We start from the raw sequence: 11,705 nt of genomic DNA on the forward strand, positions 1-11,705 counted from the left end.
GCACAGATAGCCCATTGCGTAACTGTATGCATAATTACAAACAATTCTTTTATTTGAAGTGCACTTATATCTCTAGGCAAGATACTACTTTTTACGTAACTACTTACTTCTAATACTGTACTTTAAGTTATGTCTGTTTGAGTTGCTATTTAATTTTGCCCCCCCCCCCATGGCGCAGCGATGCGTCTGCGTACTTACAACGCTAGAAACCAGATTTCGATACCCGTTGAGAAGAGCACAGATAGCTCATTGTGTAGCTTTGTGCTTAATTATAAACAAACAAACAAACAGTTTAATTTTTATGATCTTTTGAACATCAGAACAAGTTATTTTTATGATATTTTGATAGTATCAATAGTATCTATCTGACATTCTTCCATTCCAACTGTTTTGATCCTGTGGTGATACGAAATGGCAGTTACTGAATTTTTGTCAACTTAACTTTTTTTTTAATTGTTTTGTATTTACTGGGACGTTGCAACTGTCGCATATGTTATTATGTCTAGATTGTTATTTTCATAATTTCACAGACATCGTGTACCATAAAAGTGCAACCAATATTTTTAAACAGAATGGTTACTTTATAATCTAACTTTAAGTTGCAATAATACTCTTAATATCTTTTTTGTTTCGCGTTTATGGCAAAGCTACTAGAGCTATCTGCCGCAGTCTCTAATTTGTAACTACATATATACTAACCAGAGAAAAAGTGACCAGTCAGCAGCATCCTACATCCAAGCTAGAGGACTGATTGTCAATTTTAAATTTTGTGCAAATATAGGAAAACGTGGTAGCTCACGCATGAAAGATATGAAATTCGGAAGCAGAAAGAAAAGATTTATTCACTGATCTTAAAATAAAAAAAGGTTGATGACCGAATAAGCCATCTTTAGGTAACTAAAGTGGTAGTTTTGGCGCTGTTGCCAGTTTCAGTGATGGTGATGGTCTCAATGGCCATGAGAATGGCTTGTTGTCTCTGAACGGAAATGCAATACTGTTCACTTTGAGTGATGCAAGACAGGTATGTCAGTCTACAATCAGGGTTTGGACTAAAAAACTAGACAGAAGTCAGATATTCGTCAGTAGGTGGTGCAATAACTTATGTGTTGCTGTTGCTACTCTACCGTCATTGGTATTGACAATGTCCCCTTCTTGGATACGTCTTCTTTTGACACATACGATCTCTTTTTTTTTGTCTATTTTTATCTCATGTTTAAGGCAGATGCATCGACTATAAGGGTATGAAACCTACAGAATACAAAGGCAGATCTTTGTTGCCTTGAAGAAGAAATATCTTCTCCAGAAGAATTGGCAGAGAAAACGTGGTTGTCTTTCGTCAAACTAAATGTGTAAATTTTATTGGAAAAAAAATAACAAAAAACAACTAAGCTAGCTGGTTTGAACGTCCTAATTTCCATGACCTTATTTTGGATTTATAAACTGATTTACTGCATGAATAACCCCACAGTATTAGTTAAGACGCACTGACCTCGTCTATACTTTTAGTGACAGATTCACTAATTGCATACACCAACACATTCACCTGACTTCAGAGCAGCGATAGGTTGTAAAAAGAGCTGCTTGACCCATATATTTATATTTATTCGTCTCATTGTACCAAAACTTTAGGTGAGATGAATAGGCGTTACTCGAAACATTGTCCGATATATATATTATTTTTAATTTGTGAATAAATATATTCATGTGTTGACAATTTCTATTTATCCTCACTTATATGCATAACACATAAAGTCATTTGTCACTGGATATAACTGCATGTACATGCTAAATTTTAAAACATTTAAAATACTCATATTAAACTTTGTGTTTGTGCGAATTAAAATTTGTTTTTCATTTTTTAATTTAACGGGAAATCTTCAATTTTTTTCAGTTCATATTTCTAGAATTTCGAAGCCCTTTCATGAACTTGGTTAGGGCAAACGTAGCTGACATACTTTTTTACACGTCTGCCCTTACAATACATTTATTTCTTATAATTGTTTCACACGTATAAGGTATTATCTTATAAATAAACTTGTGCTGCCATCACTTAGTGCAGTTTCTCGAAACGTTGTTTTTAAATAAAATAACAGTTTTCTCTTTCCTAGACACGTGTTTAAAAAAAAAAAATTATTGTTTTGTGTAACAAAATCTCTTACCGAGTTTATGCCTCGTCACTTTCCAGTTTTGTGCCGCCATCTCTTGTAGGTATGGGAAAGTAAAGGGGTTTTGAAAAAATATTTTAAGTTTTTGTTTATATTCTTTAGTACACTTGTCAAACTTCTGTCATTTCACTTTATGTCCGAGATATTGCCTTCCAGTTTCATCTGTGTTTTCATTGATCGTAGGTTACTAGTTTCTGGTCACGAGTTTATGAAAGTCAATATTGTTATGCTCTCACAATCTGCTATTCTTTATTGCAATAACCTAAATTATCTAGTTTGATAAGGTAGTGTATGATTTGGTAACGATCAGTTCACCTTTGGCTGGGCGTGGTCATGTGTTTAGCGTTCCAAAACTGTGAATCCGAGGGTTCGTGGTTTACGCTCTGTTGCCGCAAAAACTTTGCTCCGAGGATGCACTATAAGAATGACTATTATTCTGTCAGACAAAAGTATCCCAAAAGTTTGCGATGAGTGTTGTTGACTAATTGCTTCGTCTCTAGTCTATAAATTCAAAATTAGGGTTAGCTATGCGTAGGTAGCTTGTGTAGCTATACGAGAAAATTTCAAAAACAAAAAGTCTATCTTATCAGCATGGCTTTTGTATGGACCACCAATAACAGCCTCACACTCCTATTCAAGATACACATAACTTTTTTTTTTATAAATTTACTTTAATACAGGCGGCTGCTTCGACGGTGGCGAAAACAAATAATTTGTGATGAAGTACCTATAACTGAGTATGGCCGGCATGGCCAGGTGGTTAAGGCACTCGACTCGCAATCTGAGGGTCGCGGGTTGGAATCCCTGTCACACCAAACATGGTCGCCCTTTCAGCCGTGGGGGCGTTATAATGTGACGGTCAATCAAACTATTCGTTGGTAAAAAAGTAGCCCAAGAATTGGCGGTGACTAGCTGCCTTCTCTCTAGTCTTACACTGCTAAATTAGGGACGGCTCGCGCGAAATTCAAAAACAAACAATCTAACTGAGTATATTTACTTTATTTATTAACTCATTGTTCTCTCGGATATTTTTTTATGATCTACTGACCAGTTTTAATTGCACTCCATAGTTTCTGACAAAAAAAAGGCACAAAACTTTTCCGGAGAGTTATTTATGACTAGCACAGCTGTAACTCTTGTGTTTTTTTCTTCATTCACAAAATCCCCCTCCCGCAAAAAAAAAGAAACCATTATTATTTTTATAAAGCTAGAAACGTGAAAACCCGAATGCTTCTTCCGACGTGAATTTGGAATGAGTTAGAAAGATAAAATGAGAAAGGTAATGACGTAATATTCAGTGACGTCATAAGTATCTATACCATTCCGTCATAATAACAGGTAAGTTTTTTAGTTTGGCTGTCAACGAGTATGACATTTCCATAAATATTTTTCAATTTGTGCATATTTCTGACTAAACACTAACACTACTAATTATAATTAAGCTTCATAGCAAGAATTGTAAAACATTTTCTGTCAATAGGTTCTGAATTTCATAGCCTTCACATGTTTGTTTGAATAACATCTCTTTGATATCTATTTCTTCTTTACTGTAATAGAGTGCTGACCATCAATTCTCACAAAAAGCGAAACCCACCTATGTGGGCATTTCAGTTATACCGAGACCTTCGAATGTTGGGCGTATTTTATTCTATATGGCTATCCAGTGATTTGCTTTTGTAGTTCCTTGAAATGTGATGTAAAATGTAAGAGATCAAAAGAAAAAAAACAGCAGGGTGACTTCTTTGTAGTTAAATTGTTCGTGTTTTGTTTTTGCTTACATAGAGGGCGTAGTGTTTTCTTTTCATTTTTTTTTCTCATTAATTTGAGCAATTTTCGTATATTTCCTGATCACCTATCCGAATTGTATCAGAAACTTTTAGTGATTCATTCATGACTATGCTTGTTGACCGAAATCAGTGATTTATATTATCATTGTAAGGTCTACTACTACGATTTATGTAACCTTCTCCATTTTTCTCTTTTTTTGGTGTGACACTATATTCTCAAGTCGTATTTTAACGGTAAAAAGGTTGGAACCACTTTCACTAATTGATGACGATACTATTAGCCTGCATCTGAATCTTAACCTTTAAAGGATTTTTGCTCATTTTCTAATTATTTTTGAATGATTGGATTTAACCAAAAATACTGTGAATGATATCCCAGTGGCGCGTTCATCAGCGGTTCAGTGATAAATCTGAAGGCTTATAATGCTAAAAACCGTGGTGGGCACATTACAGATAACCCATTGTGTAGCTTTGCGCTTAACAACAAACAAACATACCTAGAGGCACTATTATTGGATTTTCACTTGTGTTCTGAGCAGTCTTGGAGTGAAGGCCAGAAGTCATGAGGCTAAGGTGAAGGCCTTGAGCCACAAAGCAATCTAAGGCCAAGACCGGGAACCTTATTGAACCAACCTCATTGTTGTTTTACATTTTTTAACGCAAAATTAAACAATGGGTTATCTGAGCTATATCCACTGCAGGGTACCGAACCCTGGATTTTAACGTTGTAAGTCTGGAAACTTATAGCTTATCCGCCATAAGGTTATTAACAATATTAGCCATTTCCCGAAAACATAACAGTGAATCGCGATTAAAATATCAAGCGAGTACTTACAATCATATATTTTAACAAATCAAATATCCTACGTATATTTCTCACTTTATTAAGATCAAATGCACACAATAAAATGAAGTTATAATAAATAGCTGCATTTTTTGTGTACCTAAATTACTAACAATATACATTATTTATGAAGAGATATTGAATAAAAATTCTTATAAAATCCAGATGTATTCCTTTTGATCTCAACAATCTTCTTTTTGCATTTTGAACACGTTTTTCTCCATTGGTATGCTTCAGCAGAGAAATGTTAATTCGAAAAGTATCGAAACCAGACTTCTAGCGTTGTAAGTCCATAGACATACCGTTGTGCCACTGGGGGGGGGGGGGAAGCAAAGACAAATGTTCTCTGTAAAAAGAAGCGGTAAGTCTACTGACTTACAACGCTAAAATCCAGGATTTGATTCCTCTTGGAAGATAGTCCACAGAAGATAGTCCAATGTGGCTTTGCTCTAAAAATAAACAAACAAATATATTTTATTATATACTCTATTCTATTTTGAAGTGTTTTTGTAGTGGAGCATCCCCATCGAAATTGTTAAAATACCAGGGAAGGAAAATATCCAAAATGTTAAATATAAACCGAACAGTGTTAAATTACGTGTAATTAAGCCCTTCATAGTTTAATTTTGGAAAATCAATTTACTCTATTCTGATAAAAAAGCAATGAGTCAATACCTAGACATTTTATGAAAGTTATAATTATGGCAAATTACGTGACCAATCTGAAACATCCACAGCTACACCCCAGAGGCCAAGGTCAAAGACGAGACTTGAGAAAAGTGTCCTCTAGCAGACCTCGAGGCGGAGGATCTAAGACTGCTCTGGTGGCAATGGATTCAATTCCATTTTGAATGTTTAGTTTCAAATGTTACACATAAGTCTTCATTTCTTATGGCAAGACACTTTTTTTATTGCTTCTTGATTTTTGAAACAAAATTAGTATAATGTCAGTTTTGAAACTATGTTTGAATGTCAAAGAATGCAGCTCTGTTTCAGCCAGTAAATATTAACTCTTGTAGCCTATGTTGGTCCTTGTATATTATAAGATGTTTATTTCATGTGCAATGATAAGCCATGGTTGAGTGAAATGCTTGAAATATGCTATTTATGCTTCATAAAGACAAAATCAGTCACGTCTGTACTGACCGTCCTAGCTGTTTTGGAGGTGGGAATGAGAATTAAATAAATTATAACCAAGTTTGTGCTGCATCCTCTGATACTAATTTTAGTACGTCAACAGTCTGGTCACAAAATAAAAACACACATTTGTTTCTTCATCTTCATCTTAATTTTTAGTAAGTTATAATAAGAATTGATTTGATGAAACGTATATTGATCATATTCGTCTTTCATTTCTATTTGTCTTTCAAAGGCAAAAGGTTCAATTTTTTTACTGCCTAGTTCTATAGTTACTGCTCCCCCCCCCCCATTGGCACAGCAGTAAGACTGCAGACTTACAACGCTAGAAACCGGGTTTTGATACCCGTGGTGGGCAGAGCACAGATAGCCTATTGCGTAGCTTTGTGCTTAATTACGATCAAACAAACAAATTATAATTACTGTATATATCATTATGTTTTTATTTCATAATAGTGAGTATATATATACATGTTAAACTTAGATCATATGACTAATATAAAGACAAAGATGTTTATCTAAAAATAAAATTTTAGTTTTAACAGTTTCATGCTAGTTTTAAGTTCATTCAGATTCTAAAGACAATGATAACAGAACATTTTATAGGGTTTGGCTCTAGTTGTTATATCAACTTTTATTCTTTCTTATCAACAGTGGCTGAAATGTTCTTTGTATACTTTGTTCTTGGAAGATATTGAATATCTCGTTCACAATGACATTAAATTGTCTGATGGATTAAAATACATCTCTCAGCATCCAATCTATCTTTAAAACTATCTGTTCTTTCTGTTGAAACATAAATTCCAAAAATCTATGAAGCAATTTTAATATTTGATTCGTTTAGCTCATCGAATTGTCTCTTTTTATATCGGCCTGAAGGGCGTCGTTTTGTCTTGCCCAACTTTCTGTCTTAGTTGCTCGGGTTGATTAGGCTTACATGATTACATCTGTTTTTTTTTTCTTGCCTAGACTATTCAACTTCATTACAAAAATGAGGATGAAAAATCTCCGCAACGGCCATTTTCTGTTTTCTAGGTTCTCATCACTTAACTCTATATATTCAATGGTTCTCATCCTACGAACAACAAATAAAATGTATCGTAGCAAGCTGGACAACCATAGGAACGTGCTCCTATTCATAGAAGTGTAGCAGATGTTTATTCTGAGCAAACAATTTATGAATTTTACCGATGTAGGGAAGCTGGAGTGCATACTCATATAGCAGAAAAACATGGGAAGTTTTTCAGATTTTTACATACGCATAGTTAGTTTTCGTTGCTGTTACTATATATATATATGGTGCATTGTAATTAATGCAAATATTTTCCATCCACATAGCGTTACCACTTCATACCCGATAGTGACAGACATTGCTTTTTGTGTAAGGTAGATAACGGTAATCTCCCTCCTGAGATTTCACAAATGTTCATAGGACTGTTCTCCACTATATTAAGGACTAAATAATATCCTCATTTCATTACTAACATGTTTGGATAATCCTTAATAAATACTGTGCAGAGGACAAAGATTTTCGCAAAATGGAAAATACGAAGAAACTGCCATCATGGTTGTTGTTTTCTTTAAATCTAGACACAGTGTTGTGTTATTTTTCTCTTTTAAATCGTTTGGCGAGGATAGCATGCAGCTGCCAAGTGAAGGCTTTTGTTCCTGGCAATATATTGCAGAAAACTAGAATCTCACGTGAAAAGCAGTATGCACGTGCAGTGCCCTATGAAATGAAAGGACTCCATTTAAAAACAAATTCTGAACTAGACAGTACAGCTCAAACTTTAATCTGAATTAAACGGTAGTATTTAACAGGCATAAGTAATTGTGATATAGAGTTTAGTTTTCTGTGATTACATGTCAATTTTGGGATTCATGTATGACGTTTAAAGTAATTCGAAATGTAGAATATAATCAATGAACTAGTAAAATCGCACTTCAACACTGATGCAGCCAAGTTAGATGTCAGTGGAATTAATTTAGAGGTTTATCTTCAAAGTCTAGCTACAACTCTCCCAGAGATATTTGACCCTCTTGAAACACAGCGTTTTATTTACAAAAGTGATTTAGCAACAATATATCCCAATGTGTGCATTTCTCTCGTGGTGCAACTGGCAGCTCCCCTTAGTGGGTTAAAGGTAAGTTTTCGGACTTAGAACGCTAAAATCTGGAGTTCGATTCCCCGTAATGGACAGACTGCAGATAACACATTGCTTAGCTTTACGCAAAAACAACAACAAACAAGCAAGCAACTTACAACTAAAGTAATTGTTGCATTTGCTGAGAGGAGTTTTCAAAGTTTAAATTAATTAATACCTATTTGAGACCATTCAAATCTCGTGAGCGTCTCACAGGATTGGCCATGCTCTACACCGAAAGGGATGTTGCAAGATGGTCTTTAAGTTTCAGAAAATTTTCTAAGGTTGTGTAAAAAGAGCAATTAAAAAAATGAATTGTTACATTGTAATAAGTAAATAACAAGCATTTGTTCTTAGAAATATATTTTTCGCATTAAACTCTTTTGTATAAATTACCATGGCCTTATGATTAACTGAATATTCATGTTTCGCGATCTGTTGCCATAAAACTTTATGGATAGTTCTTGTGTAGCTTTGTGCAAAATCTGAAACCCTTCGCGCATCAGGTAATGACTTTACTACTAAGGTACGAAAAATTAGGACATTTATTAAACACAATACAAACTTTAAAAACTATTAAACACTAATATAATGCCTGGTCAGATAGATAAACAACCAAATCTTTAAAAAAATACAAAAAAATCAACGTTGTTAATATCGAAATAAAAAATAATGATTGCAATAATAACGAATCAGGAAAAAGAAAACCTAACTCGTAAGGTTATTCACATTAAAATTATTAAACACTTCACCCCAAAGAAATAGTGGTAATTCGCAAATAAAATATCATATGATTACTTGCAATCATACATTTTAACAAATTAAATGTCTTACACACATTTCTCTTTCTATTAAGATAAAACGCACGCAATAAAATGCAGTTATATTAAAGTTATACCAAATTGCTGCATTTTATTGTGTGCCTTATTTACGAATAAAAGATGGCGCTTTTCGGATAACACATAATGTTTTTTTAAGGATCGTGTATTACTAATATGATGGGCATGAACGAAAAATACGATAGTTATTCTAATTTAAAGTGTAGAATAATTCAGTGTGTTGCATTTTTTTAAAAAGTGGGTATTCATTCTTTTGATAAATTGATTTGTGTGAAACCGATGTAATTATGTTTTAAAGATGCTAACTTCATGAAATACCATAATCACTGTGAGTCAGTGTAACTAGTCTATAGTATACTGTAGTGTAGTGTATAGTAATATTAATATTATTACTAGTATACAATAGTAAGTAATATAGAGAATAGTGTAGTACAACGAATGTACTGTAGTCGACTGGCTTAGTCTTTTATAATAGCTTATATATTAGAAGACAATTATTGGCTGTTTGGAATGTAGCATGTGTAACTAAAAATTATTTGTCTAGCGTTTGTATTTTAACTTTAATGTGTGACGCACTTCAATACCAGGTAGTGGTACATTTACAATTAAAATATTGTCAGTGGTACTGGTAATTGACATTATTTATGAATTGTCTGCATATACTAATATTTTTGTTTGTCAAAATAGGTTAAATTGAACTTGGCCGAATTATACTTATAGTGTACATTAAACAAAATGTTAGTTGCATCATTTTTAGTGTAACTTGTTAGTTTTATGTCAACAGATGTTTTGTACTATTTATTACACATGTGTTACTATTTCAATTTTTTGTTTAAGATTCTTTTGTTTTGCTTATTTGTAAATTAGTATTGGTGTTGGCATAAACATAAGTTGTGATTTATTTTGTGCTCAAACTTTAAATTTTTTTAAAATTGATATCAGCTCAGATGTTTTTTATCAGACAATAAATATGACTATAAAATTGCTTCACTCAGCTTAACTTGTTTGTCTGTGTTTGTGTTATATTCTTAAAAATTCTTTCAGATGAGGCCTTAAAATACAAGTTTTGTGAAGCTGGTGGTTTATTATCCACCATATTGTTCAGTTTATTTGACAGATTTTTCTCAGAAGTTTACATATAAGTAAATTTTCTTTTGTCATACATCTTCTAACATATCTGTTAAGAGTAATATTTTACCCATCAGTTTTGCTGATTTACTTATCTACATAAACTTTAATCCTCCCCAGTTATATTTCTATTTTCCAATCTTTGATGTATGATTTTTTTTTTATTGTCAAACCAACTTGGGAAAAATGCAGACTTTCTCCAATACTTCTTTTGGGCTCTAATCCAAATGCTAAGTAATACATGAAACTCCATTCTTAACTGTTGCATTCCTAGTTTTCAAAGAAATGAAATTAAAAGGGGTAACCTTACTCAAATAACATTTGATTTTGATGATTATACATGGTGTTTCTTAAAAATTTGATTATATCTTCTCAAAAAGAGACAGTATTAATGAATATTTCCAATTTTGAAGATACCAGGCTTTATTTTCTTAACTGAAAGAGAACTTGGGATCACATTACAAAATCTTTTATTGATTCTTGCTAGCTATTTTTTGCATCATCAGTTTGTATGAGTAAATTATGTATTATGGTATTCTTGTGTGCAATTGAATTTTATTTTGTTTTTACTTCTAGTAATGGTATTTAATCTTCGTGGTTAAGTAATGAAATTATATTCTTGATGTTCTCCAGGTATGCCTATTTCATGGCTCTGTTCATAGGAATTTTGAATCTAAGATCATTAAGGTTATTGTAATCTTATATAAACTCATATGGAGTACTGTGTGAATTTCTGGCCCTCTTGCTATTGGAAAAATATTAACATACTGGAAAGAGTGGAAATTGGATACTAAAATAATACCTGGTTTATTTTATTTAAGCTGTACAGAAAGGCTCAGAGCTTTGGACTTGTTTTCTCTGGTTAAAGCTTGATTAAAGAGTTTATACAATCTTTCCATGGATTGTCTGTTTAGGTAGGGGAATGGAAATGTTGTAGGTATTAATTGGAATAGTAGGAGTAATGTGTTTAAGCTTTGAAAGCCTAGATGCAGACTTGTTCAACATAAGTTTTTTGGGCTTACAATTATTAAACAAGCAGAATAATTTTCCTGATGATGTGGTAAGTGTTGTTAGTTCAAATTATTTGAAATTTTGCTTAATAAATGTATGGATGTAAAGGGTTATATTTAAGTTATCACTTTTCCTTTTCCTTATCTTTTTACTTTTGTGTTATTGTGGAAAAGGTATAATTGAAAAAGATGTATGGATATTGTTCTCACTTAATTTGCATTGAAGCCTGGAGCTCAAAGTTAGACAAAATCCTTAGTGACATCTGGCTCCTGGATTTTCTAATTTGATAGCCATTTAAAGATATAGGAGCCAACTAGAATATTCTTAGTTATATAGTTCCTGTTATTCACAATTTGTTCCAACAATATTAAAATGGGTGCAATTAATTTAATAATAAGCAGTAATAACTAAGATGGAATGTTAATAAATATAAAACATCCATTATTGAAAGAAGTTTAAAAAAACTTGAATCTTTCCTCTTTCTTGAGACAGCAGTACATTTAAAACCAGCGATTATAGATTTTTTGAACTGTATAAATTTTACTTGTTTTTGGATTTGATGTCTGATTTCTTCTTTTTTGTCTGTGTCATTTGATGATTTCTTTTTAAAAAATTATTAATTAATTTTGATGTAGCTATTTAGTTAATTT

At 32.7% G+C, this 11,705-nt stretch overlaps 1 protein-coding gene across 2 annotated transcripts in view; it reads left to right on the top strand.

Moving 5' to 3' along the window:
* Positions 1–9,040: 9,040 nt before the first annotated feature.
* Positions 9,041–11,705, top strand: part of LOC106461247 (TSC22 domain family protein 1-like) — a 38,343-nt gene continuing 35,678 nt past the window's right edge. Inside the window, exon 1 of one of the 2 annotated variants that reach the window (XM_013921054.2) lies at positions 9,041–9,153. The gene's annotated coding sequence lies outside the window, so the exon portion shown is untranslated. Of the gene's footprint in view, positions 9,154–9,229; positions 9,245–11,705 lie in introns of those variants that run through there. The other variant, XM_022388115.1, reaches the window with a different exon arrangement.

Source organism: Limulus polyphemus, unplaced genomic scaffold (assembly GCF_000517525.1).
Source record: "Limulus polyphemus unplaced genomic scaffold, Limulus_polyphemus-2.1.2 Scaffold921, whole genome shotgun sequence".
Lineage (NCBI taxonomy): Eukaryota > Metazoa > Arthropoda > Merostomata > Xiphosura > Limulidae > Limulus > Limulus polyphemus.